Here is a 22788-nt window from a genome sequence, read left to right on the forward strand (position 1 = left end):
CTATGCTGCAGTTCGGAGGAAACATGAGGACAGTGCACTAAGTGAAATAAGCTAGTCACAGATGGACAAATATTTAACTTGTAAAAGTGGCCAAGTTCGTGCACAGAGACAGTAGATCTGCAGGGAAAGAGGACTGGAAACCTGGTGCGAAATAAAAACGTTCTGGAGGTAGGAGCTGGAGGGATGACTCAGCAGTTAAGAACACTTGATGCCTGCCTTGGGGTTATTGTTGCTGTGATGAAGCAATATGACCAAAGGCAAGCTGTGGAATAAGGGTTTCATTCGGCTTACACGTCCGTCCACAGTATAGTCCATCACTGAAGGAAGTCAGGACAGGAGGAACTCAAACAGGGCAGGAGCTCATGAGAGGCCATGGAGTTCTGCTTACCAGCTTGTTCCTTGTGACTTCCTCAGCCTGCTTTCTTATAGAACCCAAGACCAGGGTGGTACCATCCACAATGGGGTAGGCCCTCCCCTATTAATCACTAATTGAGAAAATGCCCTACAAGTTTGCCTACAGCCCGATCTTAGGGAGGCATTTTCTCAATTGAGGCTCCCTCCCCTCTGATGATTCTAGCTTGTGTCAAGTTGATATAGAACTAATCATAACAATGCCCCTTTTACTCTTCAGGGACCCAGCGTGTATACAGTGCATGAAGACGCATACAGGCAGAACACTTATACACATAGAATAGCCTCTAAGATAATCAAAACAAAATGTTCTGGAGGTTAATGCTATAAGGAAAGTGTACCTAATGTCACTGAATATGTGTTTTAGACTTACTAGGATGACACCAGATATAATAGCAAATGTCTTTAATTACAGCACTTGGGAAGCAGAGACAGGCAGATCTCTGTGAGTTCAAGGCCAGCCTGGTCTATATAGAGTGTTCTAGGATAGCCATAGCTACATAGTGAGGCCCTATCTCAAAGGTTATGCCTACTTTTAGACCTCCACAAGGTCCTACACCTACAGGTTCTACATAGCAGGCAGTAGTGCCACCCCAAGACCAAGCCTTTACTACATGGATCTGTGTGGAACATTGAATCGAAGCCCACCCATCACTGTATCAGAGGAGCAGGGGTAACCAAGGATTACTGGTACTTGATTGTATGGCAGGGGAGTCTTGTGGGACAAAATTCTTCACATGTAGATATTAACCTCCGGTAGAGGTTCTTCGTATCACTGAGCACCCAGATGGCACCCAAACAATGCAGAATGAATGGGAGGAAATATTCTGCTCACGTTTGGCAGCAACCGTGGAAAACAGTGGGAGTGATGAAAGGGCCTTCTCTCTGAGTGTGAGAAGTCTTGAGAACCCTCAGGTTTGCTGTGTTTGGACAGTGTCTCACACAAGAGCACCCTGCTTTCGTTCACTGGACCCCGCCACCGTTGCCTAGCAGAAGCTCTCATCACCCCACCTGGATCCCTGGAACTTGATAAGGGGCTCAGTCTTTTTCCATCTTCAGTGTCCATTAACCAGATACAGTGCAGTGTACGAGTGAGCATAAACTACCCCCTCACACCAGAGAGCAGACCCAATGAGTGGCAATAGGGAATGGGTACCTAAATGCCCTGACCGCCAGTTTGGTGCGGGATAATTCCGAGGCATGTGTTCCATGCTGACTTTCCCACAGGGAATCAAACTCCAGTCACCCAGAACAATATCTAGCCAAACACAACAGAGTCCTCTTATCTGTGGGTGACGCATTCGAAGGCCCCCATGGGTGCCTGAAACTTCAGACAGCAGTGAACTTTTTTGCTGCTATGTTTTTTCCACTATAAATTCCTATGGCATAGCTCAGTTTATAAATTAGGCCTAATAAGAGGTTAATAGCCGTAACTTATAATGAAACAAATAGTCCTAACAATACAAAATAATAGAGATTAGGCAAATATGGATTCTTCGTTCCTTCCAAAACATATTCTACTGCTATCTTTCTTGGTTAGGATTATTATTGCTATAAAAAAAAAAGACCAAAGCAACTTGGAGAAGAAAGGATTTATTTGTTATTTGGCTGATACTTCCACATTATAATCTGTCATTGAAGGAAACCAGAATAGGAACTCAAACAAGGCAGGACCCGGAAGGTAGGGCTGGTGCAGAGGCCACGGAGAGCTGCTGCTTACTGCTGTCTTGCTCCCCATCTCTCACTAAGCTGCTTTTTATAGAACCCAGGACCACCAGCCCAGGGATGGCACCACCCACACGGGGCTGGACCTTCCCCCATCAGTCGCTAATAAAGAAAGTGCTTTCTAGCCAGCTTTCTAGCGTGGTTTTCTCAATGCAGGCTCCCTCCTCTCAGACGACTCTAGCTTGTGTCATGTTGACATAAACCAGCCCACACACTGTCCTTGCCATTCTGAGATGGGGTGAGATGACGCAATGCACCATGTGTTAAGATGATGTCGGTTGCATGGCGTAGGCACTGTGACCTGGGGTCAACTCTATTGCATTTTCAAGTGAGACAGTAAAGGAATTCATCAAACTGCTGGGCATGGTGATGCACGCCTTTAATCCTAGCACTTGGGAAGCAGAGGCAGGTGAATCTCTATGAGTTTAAGGCCAGACTGGTCTACAGAGCAAGTTCCAGGACAGGCTCCAAAGCAAAAAAAAAAAAAAAAAAAAATCATCAAACTATACAGATTACTGTGTACTTACAATGTATAAATCCTTTATCCTTTATTTCTGGATTTTCCATGTAATATTTCCAGACCTCAGTCGACCATGACTAGGAAGGAGAGTAATTATGATTCTGTGGGAATAGCCATAATGCATCCTTCCTTCCTTCTGACATAGGTTCTCTCTTGCTTCTCTGCCTGTACTTTCCAGATTGAATACTTGTGTTCAAATACTTGCTTTTGATTCTGTTTCAGATATAACCCATACTAACCACCAGGCTCAATTGACAAGGCAAGGAAGAACCTTTGCCCAAGTCTCTTGACCAAGACTCCTCTCTGCCTGGTGATGGCTTGGGTCTAGGTGAGCTGGGATGGTGGGACCCTAATAAGGTTGTAATTCTGCGTTTCTCCTTGCTGTGCTTCTCTCGGAGGGAGGGCCCCACATTGTGCACGTTTCTAGGACTAGCACCATTTGTGACAGCTTAGGCTTCTTTATATCAAAAACTCCAACTCCAACTCAGAGTCTCACAGGTGCAAATCCTGATGAGTTTTGCAAGTCTTTCAACACTGACTTAGTGCCTCTGAGTCACAGTTTTCTTACTTCTAAACCAAATGGTAGGGTAGCATACCAGCCACTCACAAGTCTTTGTAGTAAGCCAAGTTAACTTATGCTGAGCAGTCTGGTACCTACATAGCTTATTGTCAATAAACCTCTCCCTGTCTCTTACCTGAAATCTTCCACAAGTCCAGCACCTACAAATAGCTCCTGTCCGCTTGTCACCATGGCAACCTTAAGCAAGCTATAAATTTCTCCTAATGAAGCAGAGATATTTTCACTTTTCCCTGCTGTGCCTGTCTGGGTCTTAGATTAAAAACTCCCTGAGGAGTATCGCTTTAGAGTGTGTAGTCTGCCCATCTATAATCCACATCACTGACTATGACAGAGACAAAAATAACCAGATGGGAAAGGCAGAGTCAGCCTTCCCCGGGCACGAAGCTGCCTCTGTGTTTTAGATGGGACAACAGTAACTGGTTGGCATTGTGACTCTGTGTGTGTGTGTGTGTGTGTGTGTGTGTGTGTGTGTTGACTTCTTTCTGTGGATACGGGAATAGAACCCAGGGCCTTGTGAAGCCTGGGGCTGCTCCAGAGGCCAGGAAGCATACCCTTCTGCTGCTCTCTCCTTGGCTCCACCTCCCTTTGGGTTTGTGATTCACTTGAAGTCCACAGCACCAAACTGAGTGCAGCATGGTGAGGCTCCTCCCCACATTGACTCTGGCCCAGAGTCTGCCCAGAGGACTCCGGTCAGCAGCATGCCTTTTGTTCTTTTGTAACATGACGATATTGGATCAAGTTGTTTTTAAAAATCCTTTCGCATCTGGGTTTCTGTCGTTTTTATGGATGCGGAATCAATCTCTAGCAGAAGCTGTGTGGAAAATGGCTTTTATTGAAGATACAGATAAGGATTGGAAAGGATCAAAATATCACGTGTTTCTGAGAAAATTATCAAACACTCCCTTCCATCTTCCTTTATAAATGTGAAAGACCTAGCACGTCTGTAATGCTAGTTTTCAGGATTCTGAGGCAAGAGGATTCCCAGTTTGAGGCCAGCCTGAACTACACTGTAAACCCAGGACAGCCTAGGCTACATAGAAAGACTCTGACCAATAAGAACAAGGAAAACAACAACAGCAACCTACCACAATATTGAGGCCCAGAAAGTAAAGGACTTGAGTTCATCTCTGAAGTCTGGAATATCTGAATTAAACATGTATACTCGGTTCTGTTTGATTATGCAAATTTTTTCTAACGCAGTTAGTGTAGTGAAGAATGATTTGCACACATTGCAAATGCTGCCTTTGCCCCTGTGTGATCTCACTCACACGACACACTAGGGAAAAGCAGAAAGCTGCATACAGCCAAACTGAGGTGTCCAGTGAAAAGTCCAGGGAGTGGTAAGCAAACCCGATGCCGAGCAAACAGGAAGGGGGCGAAGGCAGAGGAAGGGTGGAGGCTTCAGGCAGGAGACAGTCCACACCTGAAGCATTAGCAAACCCAGCCTTCCCTATGGGCAGAAGCGAGCACACCTAGGAAGAAAGAAGAGCGAGAAGTGAGGGAAATGTTGTGTGTGGGCTGCTGAGTGGACCAGAGGAGTCAGCTAACTCCGCAGAGAACCCCTCAGGAGGCTGGCGCTGCCTCAGCTTGACAAGAGTAGCCAGTGTTTGATTTGAAATGTTTTGATTCCGATTGATAAGAGCAGACAAAGCAAGCTCATCATTTATGTGGCAACAAAAGAGAATTTGGAGGGTCCAGGGTTTATCCCACCAAGGGTGGAGAGTGTGGGGCGCGCATGAGGCTTATCTAACACACACAGAAGGTGTGGCTGTCTGCAGGGAGCTGGTCTAGAACACAGAAAGCGGAAAGGATTTCTGCAGCAGTCATTTCTGTCTTTGGGGGTCATAGGTCTTCAGTGAAACCTGACATCTCCAGTGAAAACACCGAACACACTCAAAGCCCTGTCCCGACTCCCCATTGTGCTCTGAGCCACACCTGTCTACTGCTGCGTGACAGCTATTATTCTGACTTCAGACGACCCTCGTCTCTGCAGTTCTTTCAGGGACAGGCTGTCTTCAGGTCTTCTACAAAATGAAGTGCCATGCTTGCTGTGGTGTTTATGTATTCCTTTTGCTTTTTCGAGACAGGGTTTCTTTGTGTAACAGTCCTGGCTGTCCTGGAACTTCCTTTGTAGACCAGGCTGGCCTTGAACTCAGAGAGATCTGCCTGCCTCTGCCTCCCAAATGCTGGGATTAAAGGCGCGCACCACCACCACCCAGCTGTTTATGTCTTTTTAACAATATAAAATGGGTACCACTTTTTAAATTCTCCCTCCAGTGTGTATGTCTGGTGGGGGATTGCCTTTCATACTAAACATGTACTTTACCACTGAACTACACACTCAACTCTCTTGCGTTTTCTTTTTAATATATCACTACAAAGCACCCCAATTCCCATTTCCCCCAAAGTCTTGTTATTTTTAATTTCATGGTTTTAGCAGCACGGCAGCTTTAATACATACATGACTGCAGCAGCAACGGCATTTAAGGAGCCTCTTAGAGAGAAGTCTGCCCAGGGCCTGCAGTCTCTGGGACTCAGCCAACACCCAGTGTCCTCTGCAGTGCGTGCAAGCTTGTAGCCCTTTCTGTCTAAGACACCCAGGTGGAGAATCTGCTTTCAGAGAGAAGGGCAAGCGTTTTCCTTGGGCTGGGGTCACTGAATAAACAGAACTATATGGTAAGATTTGACCAGTAACCAATCAGCATTTCTAAACTCCACTGGAAAAGACTCACTTTGGTGAAACACTGATGACCCAAGGCAAGGAACCCAGAGCTCTGGACCCTCCAAGCCTTTCCTGGCTATGCTAAGGGCCAAAGAGATCTATTCCTTCACAAGTCCTTGAACTTTTATTGACAAATCTTTGACAGCTTTGATTTAAGGAGAAGATAAATTAAGGAATCTTGCCACGATGACACTGTGGGACCATGGTGGGAGCAGGAGGATGCTGGAGGGTGCTGTGTGTATATATACTGCTGAAAGACCCCTGGAATGGGGAGAGTCTCCCTCAAGTCTCGGGATAACACGATTCCCCCCCCCCCCCCCACACACACACAGGAACTCACAAGAGACCGTCCTTGCTGCAATCACACGAGGTTTCTTGACAGGACAGGAACCAGTGCACTGGGGCTGAAACTCATTTCCCATTCAAGGGTAGAGAGTTCAGCCCCGAGTAGCTGGGAGAAGGGGTATTTAAGGGAAGAAACCATAAAGTTTCAAAAATACCAGTGATCATTGAAAAATTCTGAAAGTACCAGTGATAATCACAAGGGGGTAACTCCCTGTTTCTCAAGATTATAATCTAACTTTATCTTCAGATAGTTCCTGAAACAGAGTCACTGAACCGGCTAATCTAGATTTTTGATTTTTCTCTCCCTGCTTAGATTTTTGGCTCTATTTTTTTCTGCTAGAGGGGTCTGGATTTATCCAGGTCTTTCACCGCAAGGAACAAAACTGCTTCCACAGGAGACCTCGTTCTCAGTTTACTCAGACATTCTGGTTTATGAGATTTTTTTTTCAATCTCAAATGAATTCTGGCAAGCCTATTTATATTCCAAAAAGCTAAGACTCCTCGATAAATATTCAGAGAAATGAGCCTGGTATCAGAGGAAATATGTATTTGGTCTTTGTCTTGTCTCTGACTCCTGGCAGGGGGCTCCTAAATCCCTCAAGAGTTCCTAAGGGTCTGAAGTGGCTTTGTTATGCAGAAATGTCCCTTTCTGGGGCTAGAGGGACAGCTCAGTCAACAGAGCACTTTGTAAGCAGGACCTGAACCTATGCCCAGAACCCAAGGAAACAGCAGATGTGGTGACAGAGGCGGAGACAGGTGGATCTCCAGCTTGCGAGCCTTATCTGGGAACTTGAGGCCAGTGGGAGACATTGCTTTAAAAAGTCCAGAGGAAGGCACTTGAGGAATGATATTCTGGGTTGTCTGCTGGCATCCACACCTCCCTGGCACCCACGTGAACACAAACCCACACATTTGCAAACACACTTCAGAGATGGTGGGGGTGGAGAGAGAAAGTTGGGTCGGCATGGGCATACAGGTGTCTGCAACCCAAGGGCTGTGGCAGCAGAGACTGGAGGATTCCTGGGCTTTGCTGGTTGTCAGCCTAATTCCGGAATCACTGAGAGACCTTGTCTTATTCACGGCACGAAATGTTATGAAACGGCACAAGTGAGACCCTGGCAGGTGAGCCCTCAATGGGTGAGGGACAAACAAGGCAGGACAGACAGAACGTAAGTGGGAAGTTTTATTAGGGAAAGGAAAGGGAGAGAAGGGAAGAGAAAGGAAGGAAGGAAGGAAGAGACAGAGAGACAGAGAGAGAAAAGAGAGGAAGAGGCAGGAAAAATTCTACCTTCCCCTTCAGAGAAACAGCCTGGAAAGGAGAAGAGTGGGTGGAGTTTGTCTCTTAAAGGGGCTTTTGCACCAGCATGCAGATTAGGATCCTGGGCTAACCAGGGCACTGCCTGGGTGCATCCTGCCAGATGACAAGGCAGGCCAGCATAATGCCTGAATCCTAACATCCTGTATCCAGGGACTAGGTAGAGAGTGACAGAACAAGGTGCCTGATGTCCCCCTCTGGCTTCTGTAAATGTGTAGTGATGTGGGATTTCGCTCTGTATGCTGTGAATATGCTGTATCACTATTGGTGAGAAAAGAAGCTCCTGTGGCCTATGGCAGGGCAGAATATAAATAGCCAGGCAGGAAAGTCAAACAGTATATCAAGAGAGAGAATAGGCGGAGTCAGAGAGACTCCATGTTGCTGCGGAAGGAGAAAGACATGGAAACTCACCGGTAGGCCACAGCTTCATGGTGATACATAGATTAATAGAAATGAGTCAATTTAAAATGTAAGAGTTAGTTAATAAGAAGCCTGAGCTAATAGGCCAAGCAATGTTGTAACTAATATAGTTTCTGTGTGATTATTTGGGTCTGGACAGTTGGAAGATTAAAGTGCAGTCTCTACTTATAGTGTACATAGACACATGCACTCCACATATAGGTGTGGGACACACACGATGACACCACACAGAGACACACTCACACATGGAAACCTTAAACAGTGGGGTCCAGATTTGGGCAGGTGAATACACTCTTGTGTTGTGGTGCCCCAGTGCCATAGAGATCGAGGTTCTTGTACCAAGACCGTTCCTGACCTCATGTTATCTCCTGTTGGGGACTGCAGACCACCAGGCCCTGAACTTCCTATAAAAGACTTGTTATGCCTGCAGCTGCTCTGAGCAGGAGACCCTGAGGTAGGGGAGTGGTAGCTGGGGCATGGCCAAAGCACTATTTAAACTGCCCCCAACACAATAAAGTGGGCAGTCTTGGAATTCTTGTATCAAGGATGGCCAGTGCCCCTGTGTCTCTGTGTGTCTGTGTGCGTGTGTTTTTAAATCTCCAGCCTAGTTCCCAGTTCATGTACCGCCCCATAGTGCAGGCGCTACAATCTACCTCAGCCTGCTCATCTATATCTTTTATACTATAGTAGTAAAATACATAAAATTTTCCTTAGTTCTGTGAATCATTCCAGGATATTATTGATATTATTGAACCCTAAGGGCACGAGTTCACAGAAAATTACCCAAATTCATAAACAACTGGGTATCTGTAGGTAGCTGTCTTCGTTAGGTTTTTTGACCATGGTGACTCTTATGAAGGAAACATTTACCTGTGGTGGCAGCTTACAGTTCAGGGGTTCAGTTCATCACTGTGGGGAGAAGTATGGCAGGCAGAGGTGAAGCTGGAGTGGAAATGGCTGCATCCTGCAGGCCACAGGAAATCAACTGACTGTCACACGGAGTGAAGCTTCAGAAAAAGACCTCAGAGCCTGCCCACCTCCACAGTGACACACATCCACCAGAAGGTGTGGCCCAGATTAAAGGTGTGCCCTCCCGCCTCAAGGTCTGGATTCGAGTCTCCAACAAGGCCACATTCCCTAACAGTGCTGCTCCCTATGAGTTTATGGGGCCAAATACATTAAACTACCCCAGTGGCCTAAGGACCCAGGACCTTATGAAGACTGTTGTAGCAGTGGGCCTTTAGTCTGTGGAGTCTCATGAGAATGGGGGTAGGGAGCAGGTGTCAGAATAGGATACTATTCAGTTTGTGTCAGATGACTCATGGAGAGCCCTTCAGGTTTTAACTATAACCCCCTCCAGGAGACCTGTGGCAGCAAACGGTTGCAGGCGGATCTTAGTAGCTGATGTCACATCACAGGCACCATCTCTTAAGGTTCTTTTCTCCTGTTTGGGTACCAAGTAGAAAGCTCATCCATTGCCTGACTAAACTGATGCTGAATTGTAGAACTTTCTAGACATGCCCAATTGGATCTCTAGATGCGCTTGGTCTTCAGAAGAAAACAAGGGGCCTCCCTGCCTGCACCGTCCCCAGGCCCGAGCTCTCCCCATTCAGTCCATTTCTAGGATCGTTTGGAGAAGGTGTAGACCAATTCTGTATTCTCTTGATAAGATGGTGGGGGTAGACATGCTTTGGAGGGATGGAAGCAGAGCAGGGAACCCACTGAGCAGCCTGATGGGATTGCGGTGTGTAACACCCGCCTCTCCCCCTCAATTGGTGGGATTAATGGTGTGTAACACCCACCTCTCCCCCTCAGATGATGGGATTAATGGTGTGTAACACCCGCCTCTCCCCCTCAAATGATGGGATTAACGGTGTGTAACACCCCCCTCCCCCCTTAGCTGATGGGATTAACGGTGTGTAACACCCGCCTCTCCCCCTCAAATGATGGGATTGCGGTGTGTAACACCCGCCTCTCCCCCTCAATTGGTGGGATTAATGGTGTGTAACACCCACCTCTCCCCCTCAGCTGATGGGATTAACGGTGTGTAACACCCGCCTCTCCCCCTCAGCTGATGGGATTAACGGTGTGTAACACCTACCTCTCCCCCTCAGATGATGGGATTGCGGTGTGTAACACCTACCTCTCCCCCTCAGCTGATGGGATTGCGGTGTGTAACACCCGCCTCTCCCCCTCAGCTGATGGGATTAACGGTGTGTAACACCTTGCCTGCCTTCCAGCTTTGTTGCTGTGAGAAAACAAACCTACAGAAATCATCTTAGAGGAGAAAGGGTTTACTGTAGCTCCCAATTTCAGTTTGCAGCCCATTGTTGAGAGGAAGCAAAAGAGCAGGAACTTGACGTGGCTAGTCATGTCACATCTATAGTCATGAGCAGACAGGAGAAGAAAGAAACGAATACATGCATGCTGCATGCTCACTTGGTGTTCTGCATAGTTGTGTTCAGCTCAGCACCTCCTGCATAGGGAATGGTGCTGCCTAAATGGGCTACGTCTTCCCACATCAATTGACTCAATCCGTAACAGACACAGCCACAGAACCAACAAACATTGACAATCCCTCATTGACACCCTCTTCTCAAGTGATTCCAACTGTGCCACACTGACAAAGCTACACACCACAGTGAGACTTCACTAGGTTCTAGGGACTGATATTAAACACGCATGTATATGTGTATCATTTTACAAATTTTATTGAGCTACTGTCTCAATAAATTAGATTTCTGTCTAATCCAGTCAAAGAGAACTTTTTTTGACCTGTCTCAAGGCCACCACCTCGTCAAGTATTCCTCAAGGCCTCCTTCCTTTGAGGGCAATGGAAGTGCCTTTTCTGAGATCTAGTGATGCCCTGACTGTAGACCACTTCTGAAATCCCTTCCTTCCTCTCTCTCCTGCTGCGGGGCTAGCCTTTCATTGTCACACTTGTTATCTCAAAGTCACAGTGATTAGAGTAGTTAGGTATTAACTACGGAGACCAAAGAGCAAAATCAAAATTCTCACACTTTAACGACCAGCCCTGGACTACCTGGAATCTGACACTCAGTGATGTATGATGTCCTACGCAGACATCTGAAGCCATACTATGGTGCCTTACCAGAATGCAGTTTTGAAAAGAAGTCGTAGGCTGTGAAGTGTATCACTTCACAAGCTAGTGGGACAACTGCTTGCCTCCTGAATAATCCACACAGATAGCTCGGGAGCAAAATCAAAGCGCATTTCCCTCAACTGTGGTAAGACCGTCGACTCCTCTCCGTGGACTTGCAGTGTGTTTGAGTAGACCTCTGTGTGTCTGTGTCCACCACCTGTATCACTAGCCTGCTCTGTGTCATTGCACAAGACACTAACAGTCAGAACAACCTCCCAGATTAGAAAGTCATGGCAACATATGTCCTCCTTGATAGGCTCTGTCTTGCTCTGGAACTAAAGGCTGATTTCTTTTCCATCTCTTTGGCTGAGGACTAGAAACACTCATCAAAGGGGCATGGGGCTGCAAGGCCTCGTTTAGGCATCTGATGACTCACTCATACCAAGGGAGGGATGTGGCCTTCACAGCAAGCTCAGGCAAGGGTGCTTAATAGCTATGGAGTTGGCTGATCTTTACCACACATCTCCTTTGGCTGGTGGGCTTTGCACAATGTATGCACCTTCTGATACCCAATCCCGTCTTGCAGACACCCTAAATAAGAAAAACTTTGTGTTTTCTTTCTACTAGGAGTACATTCCATGAGGACTGAGAGCAACAATGGAAGCTTTGGGTTTTTGGAGAACAAAGTGCAGAATTTAGAAAAAAAATGTAATATAGATGTAACAAATAGAGTCCTTAGACCAGAAATTCTTTGATAGAAGTCTATGATTTTTGAACCTCTAAGGTAAACTGGAAAATTTTGCATTCGTGTGTATATGAATTTGGAGTAGACTGTGTCCTTTCTGTAAATCATAGTAGGAAAGATTTCATACTTCTAAAGACTGGAGCTCTCTGCCCCAAAACACACAATTTACCTAGGACAACTCTCAGCACTGACAGCTGTCAAAGCAGGAGCCAGTGCCCTGTGTTGAACCGCATCCAGCTGGTCTGAGCACCTGACTCCAAGGCTTTTCCTCCCCCAGCCACAGACGCCACTGACTCTATTTTTAAGAGACGAGTCCAAAGGCTGTTATTATTCTCTGTCTTGAAGCACAGCCTGGAGGAGAGTGGCCAGCCTGGAAAAAGAGCCTCTCAAGTGACTCACCATCACCCTCTCCTGAGTAATGGTCTGCGGGCTCAATCGCTCACTCTTACACACACATTGGCCTGATATAATTGGGCCTGAGTCAGTGGCTGAGTGAGATATGAAACCCTGGGATGAATACAGGAGACCAAAGGTTTGGGCGAGAAGAATAGGTTTCCATTACCCGGAATTACCCCACTCACCCAAGAGGAAGGAAAGATAGCTTCTTTATAAATGCTGGGGTCAGTGAGCTGCCCAATTAGTATTAAAATTCCCAGCAGCAAAACCCAGCCTGGTATGCATCCATAACCCCACCATTAGGTGTTCAGGCATAGGGGGACTCCTGACCCCAGGAGACTTGTTGGCCAGCTAATCTAGTCAGTAGATGTAATCCAGGTTTGGTGAAAGACTCTGTCTCAAAACTAAGGTGGGGAGCCATAGAGAAAGACACCCAACCTCTAGCAGTCATATGAATGCACACACACATGCACACTCACACAAAAACACAAATTCATACACACACACACGTGTGTGTGTGTGTGTGTGTGTGTGTGTGTGTGTGTGGTGTGTGTGTGTATGTAATCACTACCACACATAATAAGTTCTCCACAGCCCCTGCACAGCTAAAGCTGTGTAAGCAAGGTGGGGAAAGGGAAAGAAAGGGAGGAAGCCTATTTCCTCCATGGGCAACAAATTCCTACCTATCCTGTAGGTAACAGAAGCACTGACAGTGGCCGGAGGCTGAGGAGTTAACCGCAAGACAGCACCCAAGCCTATAATCCAGAAGATGTGAAACCAACCCCAGGAGAGACTCCAGCAGCCAGCATCCCAGGGTTGCCTCCTGACTGCTATGCCTTAGGGCTTATGATGCGCTCTTAGACACTCATTGGCCTTTCCTGATCCTGGGATGGTTTTCTCAATGGAAAGTATTAAGAGTTACATTTGACTGGTAGTTTTGCACATTGTTTCCCACTAAAGCAGTTCCACGTAGGCCATAGCAAAGACAGGTCCAGGGAAGGGAGCTTAGAGGCTGACAAACAATAATCATGAACAACAAATGGGGAAGACCCTGAAGATGAGGAAGGACTCTGACTTCTGGACACTTCATGTCAATAATTCTGCAGCATGGCTACCCTTCAGAGCTAGAGGTCTCTATCAGCAAAACTGCCTTTTCAAGATCTACTGCCTCAGAGTCCTATGAGGTATGGAAACTAGAGTCTTGACTTTCAGAAAACTCCACAGGAAATTCCAAAGAAGCAGTTCTTAGAGATCCAAGATGGAGCCAAACCAGAAAGCCCTTAATTGCCCCTTTCCCAGCATACCCTGCCACAGTAAGGTGCCAATTCTAAAGGCAGATTCAAATGGGTGTGAAACACTGCTTTCCAAAATGAGAAGCCTCCAAAACATGAGGTGTAGACCAGCAGGCCCTCCCAGCATCTCTCCTACTCCCAGATGTTTCCTTGTACATTCGGCTCACAACATATGGCAGCCTCCTCTGCAAGGCATCATTTCCACAGCCATGAGCCTGTCAGGATCCCACATGGAAGCATCACATCATTAAGCTGGAGACAAACAATACCAAGAGTAGCATGCTTATCGTTGCTGTGGGAAGCACTGAATGGGGGTTTGAATAAGCGTAGATTGGTTCACACTTTCAGATGGATTCATTACCGAACTTGGCCAGCTCTACGCTGACAAGCTGTTAGCACCACAGTTTCCTAAATTTATATTCCTGGTGGAGAAGGCCAGTGTCACCAGCAGGCAGAGAGAATGTGGAGGAGGCAGTTGCCTGGAAAAACAAGCATATCAGCCAGAGTTATCTGCAGACAATGAGAATCCCAATGCTAGAAGTCTCAAAGCGAGAAGGAAATTGACTGGAACAGTGGGAGAACCCAGATTCATATATGACATAATCATAAGAATCTTCCAGGTTCTTGTCCTGCTTGTTTCTATGGGGTTTCTATCCTGGTCACACCTCCCAATAACAGCCCCCAGTTATGCATAGTTTGGGTTGTGACTCTGGCCTTTGACAGTTGAGCCGCCTTTCTGACCCACCAATCACTGACCCGAATGTGGCCATCTGGCCATCACCTGCCTCTCCGGGAGATTGGTTCTCTTTAACCAGTGTTGATGACTGATGACCCGCCAGCTTAGCCAATGTAGGGACAGAATTCCAGCACACAAGATGTCACCTGGGTATCCTGGACAGAGATGCTGGCTGCCTAGAGCTGAACTCTGGGTTAGCCTGACTTCAACCATGAAGTTGCTGTGAGGGAGGTGGCTGCCTGTGGGAGAATCCAGGACGTGTTGGCAGAGGATAAGAAGGTGTCTGGAACTCTTGCTGCCCTTGGTGGGAGTACCTGCTCTCTCTCAGCTCACTCTTATCATAGATTTTTTTTCTAGATGGTTATTTCTTTACCCAACGTCTTTGATGCAGCTTATGGGCCCTCGGGGAGCATATGCAAGCCCTGCTATCTTTAAACTTGTTGCTGCAGGCTTATGTTTCAATTGGTACTAAGTCAATCTTAGTAGAATGACATAGGAAACATAGGTCTAAGTTAAAGAATCCTGAAGTTTGGTTTGGAATCTGTTCCAAAGTTTTGTGCCGTTTTGACTAAGTATTTTTTTTTCTGGCTCTGGTCGCTGTCAATCAGGCTGGAAAGATGGCTTAATTGACATAATGTTACTGCACAAGCATGACAACTTGACTTTGATCCCCAGGACTCACATAAAACCTTGATACAGCAACACACGCATCTATAGTCCAAGACAGAGCTGGAGGGACAGAGACGGTTGCATCTCTGGGGCTTGCTGACCAGTCTGGATGGAGGGGTGAGCTCCAAGTTAAGTGAGAGGGGACATCCCACCTCAAAAAAATAAGGTAGTTGGACTGGGGAGATGTCTCAGTGGGCTCAGAACATTTGCTGTGCAGCTGTCAGGACCTGAGTTAAATCTCTAGCAGCCAACCGTAGCTGTGTGTGTGTGTGTGTGTGTGTGTGTGTGTGTGTGTGTGTGAGAGCTCAGATCAGGAAAACTCATTGTGTAGCCAGCCTAGACCAAAGGAGCTTTCCATGTCAGCTCTCTCAAGGGAATAAGGTGGATAGTGACAGAGGAGGACACCCAATGACTGCCTTTGGCTTTTGTGCACACATGCACGGGTGCCTTCCCCCCCACACTCATACATATGCAACATATATAAACACTACACACTGATGCAGATTACCAATGTTGACCTCTGGTTCCACAAACACATGCACACACCTAAATACTAGCCAACATTTCAGGGCCTATGGGCTTTGGCCACAGACACGCCTCTCTGTCATGCAGCACAAAAGCAGCAGGGACTGCATCGGTGGCTGGGCATTGCTGTGTTCATTAAGACGTTATTTATAAAGCGGGTGATGGTCCAGATTTGAGCATGTAGCCATAGCAGCTGGCGAGGTGTCCTTCAGGGCTGCACATCAGGGGTGAGAGAACTCCAGGTTTCAGAGCGTCTCCGTTGAGCAAGTGAGGACAGCTCAGCCTGCAGGGCTCTCTGTGAATGGAACTGCTCTTTCTAGAGAAGAGATCCCCTCACTAAGCTGGGATCTCTGGGAGTACAGACACGCAGGCCTTGCTCTCTTCTGACATCAGTGCCTGGCATATGTTTTCAACAAGCCATCTGTAAATGTTTATCAGACAAGTAGGCTGTTGCTAACTTTTAAGATACTTTTGAAAAACAGAATAATAAACCTTGACCTCAGAAACCACACTAAAAAACAACCCTAAGCTGTCATTATATCTATGATCAAGAGTTAATATACATCTATACCAAGATGGTTTATAAATCCACAAACAAAAATTTCATCTTAAAAAAGGAAGTCAACACTTAAGAGGAGAAGAAGTTAAATGTGTTGATAAATAAATGGAAAAATATTCAAAAAACGTGAAAAATTAGACACTATGCAATATCAGGCTTCATTTTAGCAATAATAAAAATGGTAATGCTGGGTTTTAATGAGTGTGAGGGGAGGAACACTGGCTGTCGAGGGGACATTGTTATGATGCCAGTGGCATTGCCTGCTCCTGGCACAGAGTGTTCTAAAGCCTTTGCAATGTGCCAGCTCTGCTGGGCAGTTACACTGTTTCTAGAATCTGTGCTCCCAAGAGTCAATCAGCAGCACACACATCTTCACACACAGAGCTCGTTAATTCCTAGTTGTTCTCGATTGATCTCTCTGCCTCCGAGGACAGACTAACCCCCAACCACAGCCGCTGATAGCATCCTACCACCTTCATGGGACAAGGACACAAAAAGGGCTAGTCTGATGGTGGCTTGACTGTCCGCCACCAGCCTATGGGAGCCTCTCTCACACATATAGCGTCACTAAGTGCATCGTCTGCCGTACCATTTGGGAAAGACCCAGAAATTACTTGAAAGCTCAGTCGGGGAGGTGCGTTTCAGGCTGTCGTCTAGGAGGGGGGAGGATTTATTGATCATTTTCTGTATGCCAAGAAGTTTAAAGATCTTGTTTTCCTTTTTACCCAACAGACACAGTAGCCATGCTGTAATCATGAAAACACTAAGGTTTAATGGAAGAAGCCAACATGGAACACAAGTACGTCTGCCTTGGGGCAACAACCCACAAAAACTTTCTCTGCAGTACATATAAGACTCTGAATTGCTCAGCATGCCAGTGTGGCATTGGCTGTTTAATCAAAGGAGAGTAAATATAGATATTCTGCTTGCTCTTCATTAAACCACTTTGAGTGAAAGATTTTCTGACACCCACGCTCATAGCCTCAGCTCTTTCTCCAGGTACATAATAACATCACCAAATGGGAAGGAAAATCTCAGCTTCCATCCAGGGCAGAGTGGAATGGGCTGCTTCGACTATTCTTGCTCAGGCCAATGCTCTTTAAGCAAGTTCTTAATCAGGAAACTTGGATCCGTGATGACTGACTGAGGTCAGACTGCCCTGCCCTGGAAGCTTAGAAGTTCACTTAAATGATTCCCCTTTGCCCATCGTGTAAAATAAACACACAAGTCTCATTGTCTGTGTATTGTTTTTTTTTTTTTTTTTTTTTTTTTTACAGCATCCAAGGTAGTTTGGGCCTTTGATGGCAAGAGATGGGGCGTGAGCGTACATGTCTCTTGTGCTTCTTCTTCTCTTTATGTTTCCTCTTGCTTCTGCTTGTCTATTGGTGTTTAAATATTTATATTATTTTTATAGAGAGAGTATGGGGTATATGGGGGAGAAAGAGGATGTCTGTGTCACACGGCCTTCTCTATCCTCCATCTTATTTTTCGAGACAGCTTCTTGTCAAGACATTAACAAGATGTTAGGTTGTCACTTTGGCTCTCCTAGTTGGCCATACTACCCCGGAACCCACCCTCTCCATGTCCATCGGGACTCCCAGTGTTGAAGTTCCCACTCTCAATGCCGCATCCAGGTCTTATGTAGGTGCAGGGGATCTGAATGCAGGTCTCAGGCTTGGTCATCAGTGACTCACTTACTGGACCACCTCCCTAGCCCTATTCATTAGTCTGTCTCTCCACAGCCTAGGCTGGCCTTGGACCTTCTATGTAGCCCAAGTTTGTCTTGCATGAAGCACCATGCCCAGCATTCTCCTTTTAATTCTGCAGCCACCAGGCTTCAGGCATGGGGGCTCCACTCTGATGGCTTTATCTAAGCCTAATCACGCCATAGTCAGATGAACTTTCCACCCTCTTAATATCTTCCAATGGGAATTAAACCTTAAAAGGTTAAAACATAGGAAACATAGAACCCCAGATCCCTGTCCAAGAAAACAGGTACCTCATTTTTCCAGCTGAGGAGGCAAGCCAGAAGTCAGCAGCACAAACCAAGAATACAGTGTACCTCATCCCTTTCAAAATCATAATTACTTCACAATGCAGCATCAGTTTAGGACAGTGGTTCACAACCTGTGGGTCTCGACCCCTTTGGGTCACATATCAGATATTTACATCACGATTCATAACAGTAGCAAAATTACAGTTATAAAGTAGCAAAGCGGTTTCATGGTTGGGGGTGACCACCACACAAGGAACTATATTAAAGGGTTGCAGCATTAGGAAGGTCGAGGACTACTGATTTAGGAGAATTTAAAGTAATTCGAGTGTTTTTATATACAATGAAAGCTCATTGAATAGCTTTATATGAGGACTAGAGAGATAGCTCAGTGGTTAAATTGAAGTTGAACTTTTTTATCAGGATCATCGGCTTCCCAGTAATACACAGAACCTTATTATTAATTATGAAAGCTTAGTGGATAGCTTAGGCTTGTTTCTAACTAGCTCTTATAACTTAAATTAACCCTTTAGTTTATTAATTTACTTTCTGCCTGTGGCTTTATTACCTCCTCTTTATAGTGCCCATCCTACTTGCTCTGCATTCCTGGCATCTCCATCTTCTTGTTCCCAGAATCCTCTGTGCCTGGAAATCCTGCCTCGCTATTGGCCATTCAGCTTTTTATTAAACCAATCAGAGTGAAACATCTCCTCAGTGTACAAAAAGATTATTTGCCAACAGTTAAGATCTTTGACTGCTCCTCCAGAGGACCAGGGCTTGATTCCCAGCACTCACATGACAGCTCATCATCACTTCCTGTAACTCTAGTTCCAGAGGATCTGATACCCTTTTCTGGCCATCCACCCATGCTGCATGTACGTATTTGCAGACAAGAATAAAATAAAAATAAATCTTTTGACAAGTAGCTCTATCTGACAGCATTTATAGTTCATACAGTTCTGACTTACGACCCTGCCTTGCCCTGCATTTGCTAATGCCCCCATTCAGTGTCCGTCCAATGAGAAATACAGAGCAGTAACAAGTGTTTTCCACACTCATCCAAGATGTGCATGACATAGATCAAGAGCTCAGTGCTGAGATGCTGGATTGTCCAGGACAAGGAGACAGTGGAGATCAGATTTAACCTTCAACATATCAATAGCAGCCCAAAGTTCTGAGTGAGCTCAGTGGCCTGCTATCAGAAGCTGCTGGGTGAGGAAGTTGTCAGCTCTAGTCTGCATCCTACGTGGAGATCTTGGCGGATCTTCTCTGCATAAACTGAACCCATAGCTCTGTATTATGAATGCAGGGATAAACACCATGCCTACCTTTCTTTGCATATTTCCCCTTCCTGACAGTATCCTGGACTCACACTCTAACCTCTACCTACTTGAATGCCAGGACAGCAGACCTAGGCCTCTACCCTGGCTCCCTTGGCATAAACTCCCTCCTCCTTTTTCTCCCTTCCTTTTGTAGACATAGCCCAGTCTGAACTGGAGCTTGTTTTACGAAGCAAGGCTGCCCTAGACTTCCGGTGATGCTCCTGCCCCTGCCTCTCAAGTGCTGGGATCACAGACACATGCCACCTGGTCTAGACAATTCCTTTCTGTAGCCGTCTGGCCCCCACTTCGCCCCAGAGGACCTTCAGTTCTTGGGTTTTCAAGCCTCGTCATCAGCTCTGGTTGCGTTTTCTGAGAAAATACAAGAGTCGGGGTGGAAATGCTGAGCTTTCGTGAGTCGGAAAGTGATGAGAGCCAAGAAAGGGCTCTGAAGTCAGGAAGGTCTGTGCACACGTTGGTCTACTGGCCTCCATTCGGAGTGCCTGCTTTCTCACAGCGGCAGAGGCTGCCTTCTGGAGTGCCTGCTTTCTTACAGGGGCAGAGGCTGCCTTCCGGAGTGCCTGCTTTCTCACAGCGGCAGAGGCTGCCTTCCAAGAGCCCAGCAAGCTCTTACTTTCACAGCAATGCCGTGGTGTCACTCAGAGTCCTGCTCCTTTGGAGGCCTTTACAAATTGAATTGTTCCCTGTTTACAGGTCCAGAAGGAAGGCAGCTGTGTGGTGACGCATGGGTGGCGGTTAGGAGTCCAGAGGAGGCTTCTGACTGGAGGGAGAAGGGCATAGCAGGAAGAAGGGGTTTAGTTCAGCAAGCAGGAGAGCTACAGATTCCCCCGAGAGCAGAGGCGGTGGGCACACTGCCCTCAGGCAAAAGCAGGCTGTGTTACAGCCCGTGAGTGCTCTGGCAAAGCCACACACTCAAGCTCCCCCACTCACCAGCCTGCAGCCCCGAGGAAGTCCCACCAGATCTTTCATTCTTGCTCTTTCATCTACGTAATGGGAAGAGCATCTGCTTCGTATAACGCAGCTCAAATGTTTAGCACGTGGAGCCACACTGGGTTTATTAGACGTGTGCCCCAGGAAGTCTGTTTGTGTTTATCTGCTTTGGGGCTCTCATTAAATGGTAACACATTGAACCACATACTTCAAAGTGCACCTTCACAATTCTTGATATGTGTAGAGCATAAATGAATAATTCCACTCCTTCTAGAGGTTTCCATGAACTACTCCCAACCCCTTCAGGTCACCTTCACTCCCAGAAAGCCTCAGGTGTGCCTTTGGATGCAGTGGATCACACCTTTGACTCCTCCGAGGCATGACTCAGCTTTAGACCTCTTACCAAGTCCGTTCCTGAACAGCACCCAGAAATAAAGTTCCCTTTTGTCTGCTTTTCAATACATCCCTGTGGATCGGGAGAGACAGCTGAGAGTCTAAGAGTGTTTACTGCTCTTCCAGAGGACCGGAGTTTGGTACCCAGCTCCCACATTAGGTGGCTCACAGCCGTCTATGACTCCAGCTCCAGGGGAATTCAACACTTTCTCCTGAACTTCATGGGCAGCTGCAATACCACCCCACACCCATATACACATAATTAAAAGTACATCTTAAAATAAATTTGCATGAATGATATGAAATTTGCTTTCAGACAGCAGAGCACATGACTCTGCGGTTTGCCTGTGTCATTACGCATACCAGTAGTGCATCCCTTCTTGTTGTTTATGGCACAGGGGGTTTCTACATAGCCCAGGATGGCTTTGAACTTACAACCCTCTGACCTTTACCTCCTGAATGCTAGGGTTACAGGCATATGACACCATGTCTGGACAGTTCATTAGTTTTCATTGCAAAGTAACATTTCTCCGTGTAGAAATTATGGTATGCTTCAACTATCCATTCATCTTATTACTCACTGACCCAAACCTACAAGAATAAGGGTCCTGAGGTTAGGTGTCAAGCGGGAAGACTGGGTATGAGATATAAAGAAGCCAATAAAGCAAAAACTGGCACCAGAAGGTCTTGCATAAGCTGATGACTTATACTAAACAAGTTTATTAAGGACTACAGCATCATATATACTATTTGCAAGAGGGGATAGGGCCAAGGTCAGCAGAGTGCTGAATCAGACAATGTTGGAATAAAGGATCTCGGGTACCTCAGGTACAGCTTCTTAAGGGCTGATAACCACATCCCAGGAGGGGGTGGGTCCCCAGAAACCACAGCCTTGCTCCTCTGGTGCATGACTCCTGCCTTAGAGCTCTTAGCAAGTCCGTTCTTGAACAAGGCACAGAATTCAAGTTCCTATTGTACTTCCATCAGGGCCTCTGGGAAAGCCTTGACTTGGTCTGGCTCCCCACAACTCAGCACTTGGTCTGTGTCTAACTTGAGGCTACTACAAGTTGTTTTGTGTGTGTACACAGAGGCACACCTTCATTTCTCTATTATAAATGCCTAGAATAAAAATGATTGGTTCATATAATCTGTGTTTACTGCATTTTCTAAGACGTACAAGAGCTAGCAGTTCAGAGACAGAGTGCTTACCAACATGCACAAGGCCCTGGGGTCAATCCAGCACTGAAAAAGTGTCTAGCAAAATATTTTCCCAACCATGAGTACTTCCCCCCTACCACCAGCATGTTGAGAGGTCAGAGTAACCCTCTCATCACAACCACTGGATTTGTGCTTTAGACTGGGCTGTTGTAATAGAACAATACTATGTGGCTTAGAAACAGCAGACATTTGTGCACTAGTGACAGGAACTCGGAAGTAACCAATCACTTTCTAATTGGATTCAATTCCCATTTCATAACATGGAATTATACACTATTGTTTGGCCAAGAACCTGTATCTATATGGTTAGTGAACACTAGGGAAGAAAACTACTGCTATTATTTTGTTAAATGGACACGGTATTAAATTGACTGTCAATGATCAACGCATAGATCAACACATCTCTCAATCCTCCCTTACCAGAGAAGCTTCTATCTGCACTATATGGTGATTAAGGCAGAGACCTACAACCGGTTAGGGTGCAGAGAATAAGAGACTGAATGACCAGACATAAGAGGGACATCTATGTCACACCCCTCCTCCCAAAGCTCAGGAATCATTGTGAAAGGTGTGTCAGAGTGTACGAGCCTGAGGCTGGGGGTGACCATAAGGAATGGTGAATTCCAGACAGAGCAGGGCAGCTGAGCACATGAATTCACAATGGTTGTAACATCATGCGCAATACCTGTACACACTCAAGCCTGACCAAAGCCTAACATGGAAAGAGGAGGTGTACCCAAAACCCAACTCCTAGCTGAGGAGTTACTGGCAACTGATAGCCGTTGGGAGGTTTAGAGAGTCAGTTCTCTCTAAAAGTGTAATTTCTGACAGGTCAGCCATGCTCCAGTGAG

This window comes from Myodes glareolus, chromosome 3 (assembly GCF_982192425.1).
Source record: "Myodes glareolus chromosome 3, mMyoGla1.1, whole genome shotgun sequence".
NCBI lineage: Eukaryota > Metazoa > Chordata > Mammalia > Rodentia > Cricetidae > Myodes > Myodes glareolus.